Source organism: Lissotriton helveticus, chromosome 10 (genome assembly GCF_964261635.1).
Source record: "Lissotriton helveticus chromosome 10, aLisHel1.1, whole genome shotgun sequence".
Taxonomy (NCBI): Eukaryota; Metazoa; Chordata; class Amphibia; order Caudata; family Salamandridae; genus Lissotriton; species Lissotriton helveticus.
Window position 1 is genome coordinate 723832086 of NC_136071.1, and position 22368 is coordinate 723854453.

The window sequence follows — 22368 nt, forward strand, 5'->3', positions numbered from 1 at the left end:
AAGGGAAGATCAGCTAAAGTATCTAAAAATCACTAGATCAATCCCCGTTCCAATTTCCACCGGTCATCCCCCTACCCCCCCCCTACTAGCACGCGATATTTTAATCAACAGCCTGTACAATGTGCTGTAAAAGATATTAATGAGGGTCTTTTAGCTCAAATGGAGCAACTAGTGAAATCATCGATGTTACCTCTCCTGGAGAGAACTAAATTAATTAATACAAACCTGGAGAAACTTGAAAAAATAGTAACAGCAAATTCTAGTATGTTGGAACAGGTAGTGGAAGGCTTTGTGAGTCCCAACTCTTTAGCTTCCCATAGCCAGGTTCCTGGGTACAGGAGCAACACTAAGGATTTTTCCCAAGAAGTAATTAGTAGTGCCAAAAATCGGAATATTTTGTCCTGTGCCGGTGCACAGATCTGAGTAAACCATCATGCCATATTAGGGAGGGTGAAAAGGGGACGGGAAAGGAGGTAGGAAGTCAGCCTGCAACACACGAACCAGGTAGGAGAAAGGCCGACACAAAGGAAAACCACACTGGGTAAAGAGGGTGGAAATAAGCGGTGGCCCTGTATTGACCTCCCCCCTGAGTCAGTACCGTACATGGTAATCTTGGCTAGCGTTCCCGGGATCAGTAAGGAAAAGTTGGAAACTCATAGGGAGCTAAAAAACAAGGTCTCTTACTGGTTAAACAGGAACAGAACGCTCCCAGCCTGTATAAATGCAGAAATCCTAAAGAAGGGTGAGTTGGGTGGTCACAGACAAAAGGATATAGAGGGCGATTGCATAATAGTAAACTTTAGAAATCCTAGGGTGATCAGGTATATATGTTATGAAGCAGGGACTGGAGGTGTGGGAGAAATCCAATCGCTTGATCTTAATTATTTCTATGTTCGTGCTCCCCCATGCCCAATAAACTATCCCCACAACGGTTTCACAAAGAGACCATACAGCTTTCACTCTTATGATAGGGCCGATTCTCACCTCACCCTGTTAAATCGTTATGAGGTACTCTCAGGGTTAGAGGGGGTGGACTGACATGAGAACAATACTAGTGGTCATATAGTGGATCAGTTCTTGGGTGTGGAAAAAGCAGGAGGAAGCAAAAGCTGATTGGTGGATCCGGATGGTGGAGCGATAAATTGATTCTCCTGGGACTAGATTGGGTTCTAGCCATCCTCCAGGGTTAAACTCAGTGTACTTTGGGGAGTCTAGTCAGGTGAACACTATGGGAGGTTGGAGGGATGGCGAAAGTTCAGAGACATTGATCACAGGGCCCCTTGATTGTGGGACCATAACTGTGGGAAGGAAGGATAATAGGATTAATTCGCTGGTTATGGTACATAAACAGACTAATAAAATGGAGGATTTCCATGAGGTGAAAATAGTCTCCTGGAATATAGCAGGGTTAAAAAGTAAAATATCTATTGCTGAATGGTCGGAATTGGTGGACGACCACGATATCCTGATTTTCCAGGAGTCTAGGGCAGTGGATCCAATCCATCGCCTTGGGTATTTAAATTTTTACAAACCAGCGTAAAGAGGGAAAAAAGGTAGACCGTCCGGAGGTCTAACAATTTGGGTTAGACAATCATTAAATTACAAGCCCCTCGAAGTTGAGGTGGAAAGCCCTGATATACTTGCTTTGAAGTGGAAACGGCCCAATCAATTAGAGACTCTTATTGTAAATGTGTATGTTAGAGGCCAGCCGGGAGGGCGGGGATCTGGAATTTCTAGTGAGCTGGATTGCCTTTTTAATACCTTGGGGTTGGACGGTTATGTGATTGTGGCAGGGGATTTTAATTGTACTTTTGAACCCTTAAACCATGAGGGGGAAACTATTCTGGCAGCGGAGGACGCCCAATGGAATATTCCCCACCTTGATTTGATTCCAATCAAGAAGTGGACAGAAGCAGCCCTACGGTGGATGGGCTTCTGCCTGGAGAGGGGTTTGAGAGCAGTAAATGGGCGTTTTTAATTCAGACAAAATTGGCAAGGCAACCTTTGATAACGGTATTAGCACAAGCTGAATAGATTACATCCTTATAAAGGCCGAGTATTGGTCCACTCTTGAGGATATGATAATTCCTGATCGCCCAGAGAGCGATCATAACCAACTCTTATTGAGTTTGAAAATAGATGGGGGACTCGAGAGTAATAAACCAACTGAGTTAGTTACCGCGGAGGCTCTGCTTAGCAATTACATGCGCAGGGTACGGTGGGTCAGGGTAATCGATGATCCCTCAACCCTAGATAAGATCTCCCATGATGTTTCCCGTACTCTGTGTGCCCTGTAAGTACTACAATCCCAAGAATATATAAATGAGAAGACTTTTTAAATACGACCTAATTAATTGGGTGCCATACATAACTTTTTTTGCTAATGCCATCTCGAGGGGGGCGGGTATCCTGGATTCTTGGCATGGGGGTGAGATCTTGCCCATATTTAAAAAGGGGGATCGATCTGTCCCAGGGAACTATCGTCCAATAAGTCTGATAGATGCCATCCAAAAAATCGTTGCCAGGATGGTGCTTGCAAAGATCCAGAGCTGGATGAAATCAGAGGATGTTTTATCTCCCCTACAAGCTGGGTTTAGATCATGTATTAGTACAATTGAACAGATCTTTAAGTTTATACTCATTTATTGGAAGGTTGTCAGTCTGGGGGGTGGCGCTATTTATGCCCCCTTTGTAGACCTCAAGTCTGCTTTTGATTTAGTCCCTAGAGCTAAGCTATGGGACGCTTTAAGAAACATGGGGATGCCCCAGGAACTTTTAGAACTAGTAACCATGTTCTATGAAGCAAATTTTGCACAGGTCAGATGGGGCAAACAAGGGCAGGTTACAGAGAGATTCCCGGTGTCTCGTGGTGTACGCCAAGGGTGCGTACTTGCACCAACCCTGTTTTTGCTGTTCATTAACAGGGTGGTGCAGTACTTTGCAGCATTTCCAACTGACGCACCAGCCCTTGGTGGCACCAAGTTTCCGCTACTTATGTTTGCGGATGACACCTTAATAATGTCAAAAACCCAGAAGACGTCCAAAGACTCTGTGAAGAATCTGGGAGTTCGTTGGGATAACCATCTTAGTTTTAATGCCCAGGTCCAAGCAGTAGCAGCATCCTGCTTTGCGAAGATCAAGACAATAAACAGGCTTATTAACTATCTGCCGGTTGACTGCCGTAAGACTGTGGTCCAAGAATTGATAACATCCCACCTTGACTATGCCAATGCGCTATACCTTGGTATCACAGCAGGTTTATGTCATAAACTCCAGACTGTCCAAAATGCCGCCGCTCGGCTGGTGGAGAGAATTCCTGCCAGACATCACATTTCCCCATATCTTCGCAAACTGCATTGGTTACCCATTGCTAAGAGATGCGTATTCAAGGCCATGACTATGGCTTTTAGAGCTTCAAAGGGTAAAGGATCGGCCCATTTGAAAAGCACTCTGCGGCCGTACCACAATGCCAGGACATTGCGCTCTAATTCCCTACTTCTCCTTGCCACTCCCAGATTCAAAAGAACTCGTTCAGGAGGGAAAACTTTTGAAGTTTGCGCCACTCAGTGTTGGAACAAGCTCCCGATTGCCCTCTGTGCCTGCTAGACAGAATCGGTATTTCGAAAGTCTCTTAAGACCCATCTTTTTTGCCTATAACGTTTCTTTTTTTCCTTTTCTGCGCCCCCTGTTCCAGATCTATCAGCGCCGGGACGCCCCGTTGGGGCAGCTGTGCGCTTTATAAAATACACAAATAAAATAAATAAATAAGGGTCTCCAGGCTGCCCTAACTAAATTTGAAGAATTTTGCCACATTAATGACCTAGAGGTGAATGTAACAAAAACGAAATTCATGGTTTTAACAAAAAATAGACCTGTGGTTGCACATGTTACCATGAATGGTTCCAAATTAGAGCAGGTAAATGTTAGGACATATCTAGAGGTCGTTTTGGAAAGTAGGCTAAGCTGGAAACCCCAGATCGATACTCTCTCCCTTAAGTTTGTGCAGTTAACGGGGTGTTTAATTAAGGAACAGAGAACCTCTCTAACTAAAAGGATAGGTCCCGCTTTGAAAATTTGTAATGCCAAGATAAGTTCAGCGATCTTGTACGGCTCGGACCTCTGGGCTTTTGCGGAACTTTCCCCGATAGTTAGACTCCAAAATAAATTCTTTAGAAAACCTAGTGAGCCTACCCCTTCTAGTGCCTTGAAGCCTCTTTTATTGGATTTGGGCTGCCATGCAATTGATGACGAGGCATGCTTCAAACCAGTGGCCCTATGGAGGAGAATTTGGACTCAATTTTGCCAAAGAAATTTTGGATGTAAGATCTTTGGTGGGCTTGGGTAATATTCCCTGGTTTAAAAAAAGTAAGACTGCTTTTAGAGAGTATGGGTTTGAGTTAAATATGGTCTGACCCGGCTAACAATTCCTTTCCATCAAAAAAGGACTTTAAGGCATTATACTGGTTGACAGTACGACAAAAACATATTAACTTGATAAACACCTCATTTCTGAGTGGTAGATTCCTGGAACACAAACTCGATCCATCCTTAGAAGTCCACTGGGATATAATTACTAAGAGTAGTGACAGGAAGCTTTACCACCAGTTTAGGATTGGCTCGCTCCCAATAAGATCCTTTACAAAACAAGCATTTACAATGCAATGGTTTCGCCTTTGGAAAAGTTAGAGCTATTGGCATTGTAAATGACAAAATTTGTATTTATGTGTTGGTTTTGAAAACAGATAAATAAATGGCATTGTCATTTACATTGCCATTAGCTTAATCTCTGCAGTCACTCTGCACTCCCCAGTCACTCTGCACTCCCCAGTCACTCTGCACTCACTCTGCAGTCACTCTGCACTCCCTAGCACTCTGCAGTCACTCTGCAGTCACTCTGCAGTCACTCTGCAGTCACTCTGCAGTCACTCTGCAGTCACTCTGCAGTCACTCTGCACTCCCTAGCACTCTGCAGTCACTCTGCAGTCACTCTGCACTCCCTAGCACTCTGCAGTCACTCTGCACTCCCTAGCACTCTGCAGTCACTCTGCAGTCACTCTGCACTCCCTAGCACTCTGCAGTCACTCTGCAGTCACTCTGCAGTCCCTAGCACTCCCTAGCACTCTGCACTCCCTAGCACTCTGCAGTCACTCTGCACTCCCTAGCATTCCCTAGCACTCTGCAGTCACTCTGCACTCCCTAGCATTCCCTAGCACTCTGCAGTCACTCTGCACTCCCTAGCATTCCCTAGCACTCTGCAGTCACTCTGCACTCCCTAGCATTCCCTAGCACTCTGCAGTCACTCTGCACTCCCTAGCACTCCCTAGCACTCTGCACTCCCTAGCACTCACTACTCTGCACACTCAGCACTCTGCACACTCAGCACTCTGCACACTCAGCACTCTGCACACTCAGCACTCTGCACACTCAGCACTCTGCACACTCAGCACTCTGCACACTCAGCACTCTGCACACTCAGCACTCTGCACACTCAGCACTCTGCACACTCAGCACTCTGCACACTCAGCACTCTGCACACTCAGCACTCTGCACACTCAGCACTCTGCACACTCAGCACTCTGCACACTCTGCACTCTGCACACTCTGCACTCTGCACACTCTGCACTCTGCACACTCTGCACTCTGCACACTCTGCACTCTGCACACTCTGCACTCTGCACACTCTGCACTCTGCACACTCTGCACTCTACACACTCTGCACTCTACACACTCTGCACTCTACACACTCTGCACTCTACACACTCTGCACTCTACACACTCTGCACTCTACACACTCTGCACTCTACACACTCTGCACTCTACACACTCTGCACTCTACACACTCTGCACTCTACACACTCTGCACTCTACACACTCTGCACTCTACACACTCTGCACTCTACACACTCTGCACTCTACACACTCTGCACTCTACACACTCTGCACTCTACACACTCTGCACTCTACACACTCTGCACTCTACACACTCTGCACTCTACACACTCTGCACTCTGCACACTCACTCTGCACTCTACACACTCACTCTGCACTCTACACACTCACTCTGCACTCTACACACTCACTCTGCACTCTACACACTCACTCTGCACTCTACACACTCACTCTGCACTCTACACACTCACTCTGCACTCTACACACTCACTCTGCACTCTACACACTCACTCTGCACTCTACACACTCACTCTGCACTCTACACACTCACTCTGCACTCTACACACTCACTCTGCACTCTGCACACTCACTCTGCACTCTGCACAAAGATCCGTTACAATTAAAATAAAATAAAACGATGTGTAAAAAATTATATGAAGTAATCTTCCTCGAGTTTTTCTAGCACCCGATTCTCTCCCTTCCTTCCCCCTTCTAGCTCCACACCGCACCTTCTGCCCACACTTTTTTTCAGAAATATGCTGTGAATGGGTGCAAGTATTTATTTTACTTAATGCAGTTTTATATAGCGTAAACTTTTCTAGCACCCGATTCTCTCCCTTCCTTCCCCCTTCTAGCTCCCCACCTCCTGCCCACACTTTTTCAGATTATGCTGTGAATGGGGGATGGAGGGCAAAAAGAGATGGGGTGAAGGAGGGACGAGGGGGTCGTAGGGAGGGGGGTGGGGCGCCAAGGACGGATGGTGGACGTGGTATACAAGGACGAGGGAGGGATAGAGTTATTGGGTGTAGGGATAGGGAGGGTCGTAGGAAGTGGGTACGAAGGGAAGGGGCCGGAATGGAAGGGGGGAGACGAGGGAGGAGATGAAGAGAAGAAACGGCAGGAGAGCTGAAGGAAGGGGGCCGGACAAGCTGGCTGCAGAGGGAAGAATGGCTGAGTGAAACCGGGTCGAGGGGCGAAGTGAAGGAGATGTGAGAAGGATAGGATGAGAGGGTTGGAAGGGAGCCTGGCTGAGGCTCGGCAGGGGCTGGAGCTGAATAACAGACGGGATGCAGCGGGGGTCTGTGTGGAGTGATGGAGGGGTAGGTGAGGCGAAGGGTCGTGAACTGATGGTGGGAAGAAGGGGCACCAGAGGAGAAGACGGACTCAGGAGAGACAGGCGGGGAGGAGGAAATGAAGGGGAGGTGGACTGAGAGATTGGGGTAACTGGAAGGCGTCTTGGAATGAAGGTTTGGCAAGTATAGAGCCGAGACAAGAGTGAAGGGATGGGTGAAAGGGGCTTAGGGGGTCGTGGTAGATGACACTCGGGAGGGGTTGTGGTTTTGAAACTTCTGGACTCGTATAATTATTCTGGACTCGAGAATTAAACTTCGTCGAAACATGACGAATTTGGTATCAAAAAACCGAGAATGACGAGCACACCATGTACAAATATTTTCAGCATATTCGAGTGACGATTTCACCTCGAAATCGTTATTTGCGTTCTGAACCCTTGGCTTCCATTTATGTGTTGCCCTTTACATAGGCCTTAATCCAGCTGAATTCAATTCCACAAGGACACATACTCCTTAATCGACTTTCCTATGACCTGTGCAAGTTGGAACCATTGCCCCAGGCCAAACTGGTTAGGTCAGTTCCCCTCCCAGTGGCCGAACAAGATAGCATCAAGGCTCAACAAGCCATAAAACCATTTCAGCGCGCACACCTGCCGTATCTTGCTCACATCTGTCTCTACCCTTTTTGCTTCACTTACTTTATGGTGGGGAGGTGACTGTTTTATTGGGGGTCCACCAATATCTGATGAAATGTTGGGCCTTGCCGGGTGATTTGTTGTGGGCAGCACGAAGTGAAATATGTACATGTCATCATGACTCTGCTTTTCTTTTGTAACAAAGAACTGTAAATGATATACTGCAAATTCGAAGAATGTTTGCCTGAAGCTGAATATTCTGTATAAAGAGAGAAGCCTGACTTTGTAAATTCGAGCAGTCTCCTGAGAATATACTTCCCTGTGTGTTGTACTTCTAGGACACTTGTTACCTTGGTTGCAGCCAATAAAATCGATCCTTGACTTCACCTAGAAGACTCTGAGTTTCTGTGGTCTGAATCAGGAAGAACCCGAGGTCTCTGGGTGTACCCTGACACCGCTGGGTTGCCGGTTCTTAAAAACCCAGTACCTCAGCTGGCGCCCAACGTTTGGGGCGATTCCAGTGGTACCAGTCAGCCAGAGGTTCGTGAGGAGCTTCGTGTGGAAATTTTGGAGGACGGCCAACCACCTCATCGACCCCTGCATGTCGACGTGGTCCGAAGGTCTTTGCTGCGAGGTTCCCCGCTTCCCAACGGCTACAGAGGACTGCTGCCCTGGCTATCGCCCCGATTTGGACCCTTGAAGTTTTGTAGAGCGAAACACTAAGACGAGACTTCTGGTGACGTCATCGATATCTCAGTTAAGTATAAGTGGAGCGTCTCCCAGTCCTTAGTTGGTCTTAATCTTGGGTATCCTTTGGGATAATTGTTGGTACTTGCAAGCACCAAAACCGAAGGACTCGTGTATTCACGAGAAAAATCGTAATCGATAATCCTTTGAAGTTTGGAACTAGACTAGAGAGCGAAGATGCCTAGTCTTAGACTTGGAAATTTGTTCTGTCTTGGTTGTAATAATAGGGACTCCCGATTGGAGGACTAATGTCCGGTTCCTCCGGTTGGAACTCCAACTTACGAGTTATATGTGAAACATGGGGTAGGCCCCATCACATACAATGAAGTGTGGATCAAATACACAAGGAAAGATGGTGTTTTAAAATGGCCCCAATATGGTAGCTTTGATACCGAAATCTTAGATAACCTTGAAGTTAAACTTTTCAAAAAGAAAGCCCGGCCGGCGATGTTGACTCTTTCCGCCTATGGCGTAAGGAGGCCAAACAAAAAGAAATCAAATTAGCTAAGAAAAATAAGATAGAAGGGGGAATTTCAGTAATGCAAGCTGCTATGCAGTTTAAAGACAATGAAGAAGAGCAGATGAGTGAGCAGTTGCACAGGCAACGTAAAATGGCAATAGATAAATGCTATCCAGTTTTGCCGTCTCTTCAGCAAGAGGCAGCAAAAGAGCGTGAAAAAGATCCGTTAATGTCACATTTATTAAGTTCGCCACCCCCTATGCGCAAAATGCCACCGCACCTCCGCAACCTTTAGTTGTGCAACCTGTGCCTCCTATTTCTCCGCAGCACTCACCAGCTGTTCTCCAGCTGGCTCCTGTCCCTACGGTGCAGCCTCCTCCAGACCCACCGACCACATCTGCTCCACCTGTGCCTTCTACGATTTGGCCTACTGTACTTTCTACTTCTCCTAATACTCCCTCTACGATTTTGCCCAGTGCTCCTTCTATTTCTCCTGATGCCTCCTCTGCTATTGTCTCTGCCCCTGCCCTATCTCACCCCGTTTTTCCACCCGTTCTTCCTTCAGTTTCACCTTCCATTCGGCAGAAAATGGCCAGTACTGTCACTAACCTTTTCTCACCTCTCTTTGGGTCACCTACTACGACCCCTAACATGGGACGAAGACAGTTGCGAAGTCGACTGCCTGACTATCAAGAGAGAGACTCATTGAATCGTTTAGCACGGAAATGGGTTATGGACACTGTAAAGTATGATGTAGAGTCTATCATGGAAGTCTTCCATCAATGGGAAGCACCGACGCAGAGATATGTTTTTGAACAAATGTGTGTTTTCCTTTGTGAGGATTTGGAAGACAATGATCTGGAATGCAACCCGCAAGAGTTGTGTCGTGTACGGTTTAAGTTTGGAGAGGGCATGATTGTAGGTCCCGATGTAGAGAAAGCGGTTGAAATATTGTTATCATATCGGAGTAAGGGGAGCAGTTCTGGGTCACAATCTGAGCCTAGTGCATCTAGTAGGAAAAAGGCGCGACAATACCCGATGAGAGAAGTTCCCCCACAATGGAGAGAGGGCGACAACTGTTAACCCACCTATTCTGCCACACTTTCAGCGTGTATGGGTACATGTCCCATGGAAGCGAGCTGAAGTTTTAGCACTTAAACAGACATTACCTGATCCACGTAAAAATCCTGCAGGGTATTACAAAGAGTTGTCACAGACTGCTGGATCATGTATAATGAATTTAGCCGATATCGATATGTTATTTGGGAATGTTGTTCCACAGCCTTTATGGGGTAAAATTCGTCATACAGATCATGATCAGGAGTTAGGTGACTCATGGGCTAATATTGCTGCTGCAGATGCCCGACAAGTTGGTGGTGCTAAGCCTGAGCCTTTGATAGCAGAACTCCCTGGTAAAATAGTTGATTACATGAAAACGATAATGCCCGCAATACGTGTAAATTGGGATAAGTTGTCTGCATGCAAGCAGAAGAAAGAAGAAACTGTCTCGGATTTCTTCACCAGGTTTGAAGAAACATTTGTCGACCACAGCGGTCAAGATATGACCACAGAAGGTGGTCCGAGATTGTTCGTCGATAAATTCGTGCACAATCTGCTTCCAGAATTGTGTAAAAAGTTAAAGGATTCGGAAAGTTCTTGGGCTGTGTCATCTTCAGCCCAGATATTGGCTACTGCACAATATTACGAGAATAGAGACAAAGACTAGAAAGATAGAGCAGAAAAGAAAACCAAGGAGTTGAAAACGAAGGTTTTGCTACAGCAAGCATATCCGCCACGTGGTGGTGGTAATCAAAATAATAGTGGCCAGAATCATTACCAGAATAATTTTCAGCACCCTCAACAGTATCAGAGGAACTCGCAAAGTGCCGAGTACACTCAGCCACGTGTCCCTGTAGGCCCCAACCAGTGTTCGTATTGCAAGGAAGAAGGTCATTTCAAGTATAGTTGTCCTATTTTGTTACAACGTGCAAATGGTGCTTCTGGTGTAAGAGGTCATGGTATTCAGCAAGCACCTAGAGGTAGAGGACGTGGAAACGTCCCCCAGAACACACGTCCCTTTCCACCCCAAAATTCTATGAATAGGTTCGATCAGCAGAACAACGCCTCTGACAGGACAGCTCAATACTACGTTGATGATTACTATACAGAAGATGAGTATTTGGAGGGTAATGATTGCCAGGACAGCCATAGACAAAGAGAGGGAGTTGTTTCAGTTCCAGTAGATCAGAGTGGACCTTACGTCGAGGTGATTACATCAGGTGTGTCAGAGCCTTTTCTGTTGGATACTGGTGCTACAAAGAGTTTTATTATGCACTCCAAACTCCCTGGCGCACCTTTGTCTGGCGAAATGAACGTTTCTGTAGGTTTTTCTGGCGCCCCAGTTAGAAATCCGATTTCTGACCCTTTGTCTCTTTCTGTTGGTCCTTGCGAATTCGAAGCACCCCTTATTCTGACAACAGGTTGTGGCGAAAACTTGCTAGGATTGGATTTGTTAAAAAGATTGTATGCGACTTTGTACTGTTCTCCTTCAGGAGTACAGCTTACTTTAGGCAAGAAAGTGGTTTCTCCCATGTATTTGTCGAGGGATAAACTTCCAGCAGAATTGTCGTTTCTTCCAGATATTCTTTGGACTGCTGGTCCTAATGATGTGGGTCTTTTAGAAATTCCACCATATGTTGTAACATTGAAAGCCAATGTTCAAATGCCACGAATTCCACAATATAGGATATCTAGTGAGGGTGAAAAAGCTTTGCTAGCGATCGTTTACGAATTGATTGAAAAAGATGTGATTGAAGAAACACGAGGCAACGTTTGCAATAGTCCTGTTCTGCCTGTTTTAAAACGAACTGACCCTTCCCAGCCACCTGTGTACAGATTCGTGATTGACCTTCGAGAGGTGAATAATATAGTTGTGCCACAATTCCCAGTTGTCCCCGACATTACCACATTATTGACTATGATTCCAGCATCTGCCTCTTGGTTTTCGGTGATTGACCTGAAGAATGCTTTCTTCAGCATCCCGATTGCTGAGGAAAGCAGGGATATTTTTTCCTTCAGTTTAGGAGGTCGCAGCTTCCGCTTTAAACGCGCTCCTCAGGGCTACTGTGAAAGTCCATCGATATACAGTCAAGCTCTAAAAACACATCTTGATACGATCGTTTTACCTAAAGGTGCTGCTCTTGTACAGTATGTGGATGATTTGCTCATTGCTGCAGACACTGAGGGAATTTGTAAAAAGGCCACGCTGTCATTATTGCGTCATCTGTGTGATCATCACAAGGTGTCACTTTCCAAACTGCAATATTGCCGACAAGAAGTGACCTACTTAGGTCACCTCTTATCGAAGGAGGGAAGGAAACTGACCCCAGAAAGAATTCAGGCAATAGCGAAATTGAGTGTGCCAAGAACACAGAGAGAAGTGCGTGCTTTCCTGGGCATTAAATCGTACTGTAGACAGTGGATTCCAAATTTTTCGTTATTAGCCAAACCCTTGGTGGCATTAACGTGTAAAAATACACCCAATCCCATTCCTTAGTCTGAAGAGTGTCAGAAAAGTTTTCTCGACTTGCGCACAGCATTATGTTCGGCTCCTGTGTTAGGTACCCCCAACTACAGTAAGCCTTTCACATTGTATGTCCACGAGAAAGAGGGCTGTGCATTGTCTGTGTTGACTCAGTTATTTGGAGGTAGGCAGCGTCCATGTGCCTATTTTTCGTCGACTTTGGATCTGGTAGCTAAAGCATTGCCAAGTTGTTTAAGAGCCACAGCAGCAGCAGCTGTTTCTATTCGACAGTCTGCTGGTCTAGTAATGAATAATACACTAATCGTGATGGTCCCACATGCAGTAGACACGTTGTTAAATAGAACCAAGACACAGCACTTAACTAGTGCTCGATTGTCCAGTTACGAATTAACATTGCTAGCGAGTCATGTGCACAAAAAAAGGTGCAGTACTTTAAACCTAGCCCCATTGTTGCCAATTGTAGAGAAATCAGGTGTTTCAGAACAGTACGATTGTTTTCTTAGAACAGAGGAAGAGACGAAAGGGAGAGTAGATCTATCCGATACACCTCTTGCTGAATGTGATGGTACGTTGTGGGTGGATGGTTCATCCTTCAAGCTCCCGAGTGGTGACACGACTGCAGCATATGCTGTTACGACTTTGCATACAGTTGTTGAAGCTGCACGTGTCCCACATAATTCAGCTCAAGCAGCAGAATTAATTGCACTCACGAGAGCATGTGTATTGTCTAAAGGGATGAAAGTGACTATCTACACTGATAGTCAGTATGCATTTGGAGTGGCTCACAGTTTTGGACGATTGTGGAGAGAACGTGGGTTCCTGACTTCGCATGGAGCTAAGATTCAGCATGGTCAGTTGGTGAATGAGCTTCTTGTATCACTGACCTTGCCTCTGCAAATGGCGATTGTGAAATGTAGTGCTCACAAGAAGGTGACTGATGATGTTGGTCGTGGAAATGCATTTGCTGATGAGATCGCGAAAGAAACGGCAAAGAATGTAATGAGCCGAATGTATGTTGCAGGCCCTGCAAGATGGACTGGTGATGTTGGAATGTGTGAAGACACAATAGAGTGTGTGAAGTCCATTCAAGCTGAGGCCACAGAGAAAGAATTGAGCACGTGGAGAGAAAGTACGGGTAGAATGGATGCAAATGGTTGCTGGATTGAATTATCAGAGATGGTTGTTACCCGATGCATATGTGCTTGCAGTGGTTACGATGGCTCATGGAATGGCTCATATCAGCGTAAAAGGGATTTGCGAGTTGTTGGCTCCAGTATGGCAAAATTCAGGGATTCCCAAGTGTGCAGAGAATGTTGTCAAGAATTTCATGGTATGCCTGAAGCACAATCCTGGGAAGGGAACCCCAACTCCAGCTGGTCATTTTGCGCCTCCTACGTATCCGTTCGAGGTTTTGCAGCTAGATTTCATTCACATGGAGAGGTGCAACAATTTAAAATACGTACTCGTTGTTGTTTGTGCCTTCTCAAGATGGGTGGAAGCCTATCCCCTAAAAGACAACACTGCCTTGTCCACAGCAAAAGCCCTTGTGAAAGAGTACTTCCCCAGGTTTGGAATGCCTAGAATGGTCTGGTCTGATAATGGAAGCGAATTTGTGGGTCGTGTGATGAAGAGAGTGTGTGAAGGGCTAGGTATTCGGCAGAAGTTCCATGCTGCAAATCACCCCCAATCAGCTGGATTAGTAGAATGCTACAACGGCACTTTAAAACTTAAACTGGCCAAAATCCAAGCGAGCACAGGTCTTAAATGGCCTGATGCTCTACCCTTAGCACTCCTGTCCACCAGAATGACTGTGCATTCACGAGTGAAACTCAGCCCTTACGAGATCGTTTTTGGCCGGCCAGCCAACATATGGGGAGTGCCTAGACCCACTAAGTTCAGCGAGCTTGAGCACCCTATTTTGCTTGATTATCTGTATGAATTGACGGCTAAATTGCGTGTTTTGCATCAACAGGTTCACGACACCCTGCCTCCGGTCTCTGAGACTCCGGGTCACACCATTGACCCTGGTTCCTGGGTTCTTGTTAAGAACTTTCAGAGGACGAAGAACGACCAGCCCAGGTGGACCGGACCGCACCTCGTCCTTCTTTCCACAAGATCAGCTGTTCGGGTGGAGGGGAAGGCCAACTGGGTCCACGGGATCCATTGTAAGAAAATCCCTTTTCCTCTGCCTTATGACCAGTGGGTCCAGAAGGGTGTCGCTGACCCAGAACCTGATACCGTGCCACATGTCACACCTTTCAGTGGTACACGGGTAAAAAGAACTGACTCTGAACAAGAAAATGAGAACATTTCGCACGAGGCTGTGCCACCATCCAAGCTGTTGAACACTACAGAGCCTGAACTCTTGTTCCAGGATCAAACCATACCTGGAAAACAACGGTATAATTTGAGACCAAGAAAAACAAACTAATAAAAGCGATTTCTTTTGCAATTTGAGACAGAGACCCATGGACTAATAAAGAATTCCTTTTTCTTCCAAACACCATTTTTTTTAAAGTGCAGCTCTCCCATCTGAGAAACTTGCTCATTTTTGTTTTTCGAACCGCCATCCGGGTTCCGCTGCTAGGGCCGCGGTTGATTAAAGTCTTTGGGGTGCAGCTAACGACGTTAGGTCGGTAGTTCTGGTTGGTCCAAGGGAGTTGCCCTAGACTGACAGAAGCATCCCTTAGCAGAGGCAACCTCCCACCGCGGGCAGCACTTTAGAGAGGATGGAGTTTCCCGATGTGGAGAGACCTGCCAAACGAACGAACGTTAAACACAAATTGTGTAACGTGATGACAAAGAAAAGTTTTATAATATTGTGTATTTTTATGCTATTCAGTGTAATGATATTTTTAATAAGTTATGTTTTATTTTATTTTCGTGTAACATTTGGACCCACTGCATCACCCGTACCTCCTCCTACTGTTTCCTCTCATTCTTTCCACCCCCTTCCTGACCATGAATCCAATAGGAGACTGGAGTTCATTAATAACTCTTTTGTTCAGCTCTTGCACCAACACCAACTCGTAATGAACGCAACTAACTGTTGGGTGTGCGGTCTTATGCCTCACACCACGGATAAAGGTATCCCTTATTTGGTCCTGCCATTCAGTCACAATGGTTCTGTATGGGCATATAGGACAATGTTCATATATGCACACGAAATCTACCCCTACGTTCTGTAACAGACAATCCTAGAAAAAGTGCTCTAGTCAAGGGTATAGTAGACATGATTTAGGAAGGTATTTCTTATGAGACTATCCTGAGAGATGAGACACTAGTATACATAGGATGGAACATGACTGGATATGGAGCTACCCTGAGTGAGAAACAGCAAGCTAAGAGATCGTCCCCGATTTGGATTGTACCCCATCAGGGTTATCTGTGTCTGCAAGGTAATGGCACGAATCCCAGGGCTCAGTTAGGGAAAAGTATCTGCACTGAAACATATGTTTTTGCAGCCCAGACTTCCCCCGCGTTTTTAGCAACGAAGGGTACTTATTTCATCTGCCATGATAGAGCCTATACATGGTTGCCCCCCGACTTTTCGGGCTCATGTTTTGTTTCATTTCTGTTGCCCCCCACCTACACAGCAGCGGCAGATTACCACAGGACAAGGATAGTTAGAGGTGTCTTGAGTACAGAAGACACTGCAGGTCAAGAATTTGGGGACTTTGCAAAGGGTTTTCTGCCGTTCTGGGGATCCATGGCTAACAGCAGGAACATAAGGCAATTGACATGGGTAGTTGAGTCCACCGTGATTGAAACTGCTGGTGCCCTTAGTAACTTGACTGCTGAGCTCCAGTCGGATCGACTTATGACCCTTCAGAACAGGGTCGCGTTAGATGTCATACTTGCAGACCGAGGTGGGGTATGCAGATTGATCCAATCAAGTTGCTGTGTTTTCATCCCAGATAACGCTCCAACGGTGTACCAGGCCATCTCCAAACTACATAAGATTTCCGAATCTATTCATGTGGATAAAGGAGATTGGTCATTAATGGGATGGTTCTGGGAACTGATATCCGCCTGGGGATGGAAAATTCTGATGGTCATTGGGATGATCTTAGCCATTCTTTTCCTGTTCTGTCTATGCGTGCAGTGTGCTCCTGCAATATGTGGCCTTTGTGTCACATCATGTGTAAGGAAACCTGTATCAAGAGACGAACTAAGTACTAGAATGATGTTACAGCAACATCTCAATGACTTTAGGAATATAGATCTGGACTCAGATTAGCATGAGGACAGATTAATTGCCTATGTAAGGGCAAAAGGGGGGTTTGTGGTTCTGAAACTTCTGGACTCGTATAATTATTCTGGACTCGAGAATTAAACTTCGTCGAAACATGACGAATTTGGTATCAAAAAACCGAGAATGACGAGCACACCATGTACAAATATTTTCAGCATATTCGAGTGACGATTTCACCTCGAAATCGTTATTTGCGTTCTGAACCCTTGGCTTCCATTTATGTGTTGCCCTTTACATAGGCCTTAATCCAGCTGAATTCAATTCCACAAGGACACATACTCCTTAATCGACTTTCCTATGACCTGTGCAAGTTGGAACCATTGCCCCAGGGCGAACTCGTTAGGTCAGTTCCCCTCCCAGTGGCCGAACAAGATAGCATCAAGGCTCAACAAGCCATAAAACCATTTCAGCGCGCACACCTGCCGTATCTTGCTCACATCTGTCTCTACCCTTTTTGCTTCACTTACTTTATGGTGGGGAGGTGCCTGTTTTATTGGGGGTCCACCGATATCTGATGAAATGTTGGGCCTTGCCGGGTGATTTGTTGTGGGCAGCACGAAGTGAAATATGTACATGTCATCATGACTCTGCTTTTCTTTTGTAACAAAGAACTGTAAATGATATACTGCAAATTCGAAGAATGTTTGCCTGAAGCTGAATATTCTGTATAAAGAGAGAAGCCTGACTTTGTAAATTCGAGCAGTCTCCTGAGAATATACTTCCCCGTGTGTTGTACTTCTAGGACACTTGTTACCTTGGTTGCAGCCAATAAAATCGATCCTTGACTTCACCTAGAAGACTCTGAGTTTCTGTGGTCTGAATCAGGAAGAACCCGAGGTCTCTGGGTGTACCCTGACACCGCTGGGTTGCCGGTTCTGTGCCGGTTCTTAAAAACCCAGTACCTCAGGGTGGTGTTCGAGGTGATGTAGAAATGACCACACATCATTGATAGGCTGGTGCAGACGAAAGAGGCATATCTATGTGTGAGCAAAATGCAGACATAGAAAACCTGCCGGACATGTCATCATGGACATCCACAAAAGCGGTGAGCAGGGTTGTACTATGCACACGAGTACACATTGTGATTATTTTGCCATTTTATATAGCGCAAACTCGACCCGAAAGTATCAGTATCAGCTTATAATCGTTTCAATAATGCACAACACTGAGGCTTTCTTTAAAATACTTCAGGGATGTAAAAAAACGAGGCTTTCTTGAAAGTACTTTGAGTTCCCCCTTAAATGCTTTTCCAATATTTTACTTTCCCCCAACTATGCAGTTCTGGATTAAGGGCGCCCCGAGGGGGTACAGTACAGCTCTTGCTGCCTTGGAAGGAATGCCCAGTACCTGTTGATGCGCGGTACACGCGGGGTGGGCTCTGGATGCTGGTCTTGTCGAGCCGGTCCGGCTTGGGGCAGACGTCCTCTCTGGCAGGCAGGTTCCCCCAGAGGCGGCAGCGGGACGGGGCGGTCTGTACTTAAGTACAGTGCGGCTCTCGGGTGCGGTGCGGCCTCGGGGACAGGTGCGGGGCCAACGCGTACACTTCAGGCGTACGACGCGAACCTCTACCAATGCAGGCTCGCAGGATCAGAGGTGCTGTGCTTTAATGCGGGCAGGTTGGCGCGAGGCGTACGGCCACAAAGGCAAGGCGGTACGTCTCGCAGGGGGGCTGAAAATCAAAGGCTGGTGCGAGGCGTACGCTTCTGGCGTATGACGCGCATTCCAGTCGGGGCGAGTCTGAGCGGGGAACTGCTTCTTCTGGGGATAACGCGGTGCCGGGGAGAGGGTACGCTGTGGCGTATGCGGCGTCTCCACAGGCAAAGGGCGAATCTCTCGAGTTTCTCCCCCCCAGTGGGGATACAGCAGGCAAATCAGGGCGTCCTTCTGGAGGGCGAGGCGGGTGTGGGCAGCCCAGCTTGGCAGTGTGAAAACGGCACGGACAGCGGGGGGAGGGGGTGGCACACGGACAGCGGGAGGGGGGCGGGATAGGTTTAAGAAAAGAGCTTAGCGGCTCCCGCGAGCTGAGGAGCGCTTGTTTGTGTTGAAGCAGGGGCTGAAATCACTCTCCACCGGGCGCCATCTTCAAAGAAATGCCCAAACAAACCTAAACAAAAAAAAAACACCGCCCACCACCGCAATGACGTTGTCAAAGGGGCAGGATGAGAAAAAAAATCGCCGGGAACGCCCACCAATCGCGTCGCTGAAAGACAGACGCCTCTCTCTTCCAATGGCTAGCCTCCATTTATGGAGCTAGCCAATGGAAGACAGAGGCGGAACGAAGCCCACATATTATTCTCATAAGATTTCGCCTGCGCCGAAAAGCTGCGCGGCGCAGCTTTCGACGAGGCGAAACCTAAAAATGGAAAGGACAGGTGAATGAGTCTAGTCCCTTTTGCAAGGACCAGAAGGAGTCTCTTGGCCATATATTTTTTGTATGCCCTGCCTACCCTGCACCCCGAATCAAATGGCTTAAACCAATTTGTAGAAACATGGGAACGCGGGTGGGGTTGGAGGCTCTAAGGATTATGAGGGCTGACACAAGGGAACCAGTGGTAATTGCAGTAGCAAAATTCCTGGGCTGGACATGGATAATTAGAGTCAACCACTTAGATAAAGGCTAAACAGTAGTCATTTAAATTGTTTTAAAACATATTCTGAGCTCACTATTTTTTTTTTTAATGTAATATCTGCTGTTTTACCCTGATAGCGGCACCCTTTTTGCATATTACATTCTGCATCTTATATTGAAATGAATAGTTTTTTAAGCATCTGATGATATGCCTAAGTATTTACTGTTATGCTTAAATGTTTTTAAAATTATTGTGTAAAAATTTTAAAGGTAGATGTCTATGTATATTTGTATCTTTGTCTTTTATGATGAATTCATCGAAATAAAGACATGTGAACTGAATATCACGGTTAACAGGGAGAGGATGTGGCCTAACGGTGAGAGCTGCCGACTTTGAAGCGACGGAACGATGTTCGAGTTTTGGCATTGGCTCAACATCCTGGACAAATTACTTAATCTCCCCGTGCTTACCAAAAAATTAATGTGTAATGTAACTGGTGCTCATGTAAAGCGCTCCGGTCGTGTTAGCACAAAAAAAACAACAAGCATCACATATGAAGCGTTGTGCTTACATTCCCTACACACCTAAAAGAACAACGCAATAAAATGCAAAAGGAACATATAAATTAATACAACAACCATACCTATTTTGAAAGGAGTAAACATCTCAATGCCCTTTAGATTTCCCATGTTAGACTAATGTTCTGATTTGTTACCTTTGCATCAAATTGTAAAGCGCTCTGATATCCTTCAGGATCAAGTTCGCACTATATAAAACTTTATAAATAGAAATAAATAAAGCTGAAAAGTACAGCTAAAAACTGGAGAAATGTTTCTAAAACTGGTTCGAGTCCTAACCCTTTTTTTTAACAACATTGATTGCACTGCTGCCTAGGTCTGATTTTTTTTTATTACTTAAATAAATAATAAATTGTATGTTTACTCCCAAATCAGGAGACTGCGGATTATTTTACAGTTCTGCCTTTGCAACACACTAGACGGTCTTCTCAAACAGTCCAAAGGAATGTAAAACCATAAAAACTAAATGATAGGGATAAAAACTGCACAGCAACAACATGCTAGAATGCGAAGAAAAGAAAATACACTTTCTTCTCACTATCTATTAAAAAAAAAATGCATATCTTTAGAAGATATTTGAAAGACGTTGCATTATGGATAGGGAAGAAAAAGACAAAGCTCTGCGACTCAAAAGGGATACACTGCACATTAATGGTGTCATGCACAGGAAACTAACGAGCAGCCACAGCTTACGGGAGCAAGGTGACTCAACCCGTGAGCCGACGTCTGACTGCGCAAGCTTTCTGCACAGACACTCTACCATCCTGTGCCAGCTCTCTACTCCTCCTCAGTGTGGCCGGATGACGTAAGAAGCATGAACTACTTTAAAAACAAGCATTGAAAATGCAATAGGACTCACATTTAAGCGAGACCTATTGCATTAGAATTGGAAGTGGGGTGGGAAGAAGGCACGAACGGGAGTAGGGAGGGGGCTGGTGTGGTCTGAGAAGTCACGGAATGCGGGAGGGGAGGGGGGAAGGCAGGGGAAGAAAAATACTGTGGGAAGTAAAGGTGCTGGTAGCCGTGGAAGGATACAGATGATGAAGGAGGAGGGACTAACAAGCCTCAATCCAATCAGAAGGCAGCGTTTAACACAAAAGCCAATGTGCAGAGAGTGGGCGGAGCTTCCACGCTACAGTATATTCTGCATGCCTAGCAAAGCAATGGCAGTGCATTTGCACTGCAATGCTAGGCGAGACCTAAAAAGTAACCTACTTTAGAGTTAAAATGTTGGCTAGTATGCGTTTGGTGTTACTTTAATGCATTGAACACTGTTCTTTTACACTACTTTAGCACCCCTCACATTAAGACACAAACATACCACTTCCGCTGTCCTCTTTGTTGTACCTTTGTAGACACACATGTAGCCTTGTAGTATTTCCAAGTCTTCTTAATTAGTTCCATGTCCAAGTATCAACAATCTTAACTCCAGCCAGCTCTGGTCAAGAAGGAGCCCCACCAGGAACAGCCTCCCTATCTCCTCAGCCCATCTCGAACTGTCACCACTCAGGCACCCAGGCATGCCACGCACAACAGTCACACCAACATTCCGTAACAAACTCACACTCTGGCTGAGCAGCTTGGAGGACCCAGGCTGGTTTACATGTAAATGAAATATAGAGGATATAACACTCTTCTCCACAATCTGCCTTTATAAGCTGCATCTCTTATACTGACCTACTTGTACACTGATCTGGGAACTCCGGCTAGACTGCCTTCTGACAGTTTTACGACGAGACAAAAATAGAAGAACCAGGGTACTTTTTAAAGTCAAAGAAATGCTACTTTAAAGAAACACGACCACTAAAATTGATATATAGAATGCAAAAAAATTGTACGAACAAAAACATTCCAATACCTGTATTTTTGGAGCAAACAAAATTGTGAGTATCCCACTTGAATGAATGCTGCCATGCATTACATAACATAGTGGAAATAACACCAGCCAAGTTTATGCATAAGATCGCGACGTATGCCAACAGCCTCTAAAGTCCCTCTAATAGCGCTCCGATTCATTGTGACAAGTGTTTGCGGTGGCTCCACGGTACACATATGGGTCGCGAGACCCACACAGACAATATAGTACAACCAATAAGATAATAAACACAACACCCGGCAAAGAAACCTTTCTGTGAATTGGCTGGGTCTTATCTTCCTAAACACTGTACTGCGGAATCACTCAGAATCAACCAACTGAGCTGTCTAACGCCAACATTATGAGATGCTTCCCCAAGGTGCTATTTTTTACATTTGTACCCTTACATGCCTCCGCCAGTACACCTGTACCTACTAGTAGTCTAGAGCTGTTGTCGTGTCGGTGTCCCTGCTTGGATTTTCTTTTTTTTCCTGTCCGTCTCCGTGGTAAACATTCAACAATGATCCCTCCCTTTAGATATTTTGAAACAAGCGCCACTGCGGCACCCGCCGATTTCACCTACCCGGAAGTGCCGTCATTGCTCTTTCAAATGAAGAATACGCGTACCAACAGGCATTCCTTTTGTCGCGAACAGAAAAGCAACCCAATCCATCATGGCTGCCGCGTCGATGTGCATCCGGTCAGCAGTGTTTGAAAACGACAAAAGTGAAGGACAAATCAAACTCGATTTCCTGAGGCGAG

At 45.9% G+C, this 22368-nt stretch overlaps 1 protein-coding gene across 3 annotated transcripts in view; it reads right to left on the reverse strand.

Annotated features, from left to right (window-relative positions):
- The window catches only part of NCAPG2 (non-SMC condensin II complex subunit G2), a 347950-nt gene extending 325732 nt beyond the window's left edge, over window positions 1-22218 (reverse strand). Inside the window, exon 1 of one of the 3 annotated variants that reach the window (XM_078663271.1) lies at window positions 22042-22197. The gene's annotated coding sequence lies outside the window, so the exon portion shown is untranslated. Of the gene's footprint in view, window positions 1-22037 lie in introns of all 3 variants that reach the window. The other 2 variants (XM_078663272.1, XM_078663273.1) reach the window with 2 other exon arrangements.
- Between the last annotated feature and the right edge of the window lie 150 nt (window positions 22219-22368).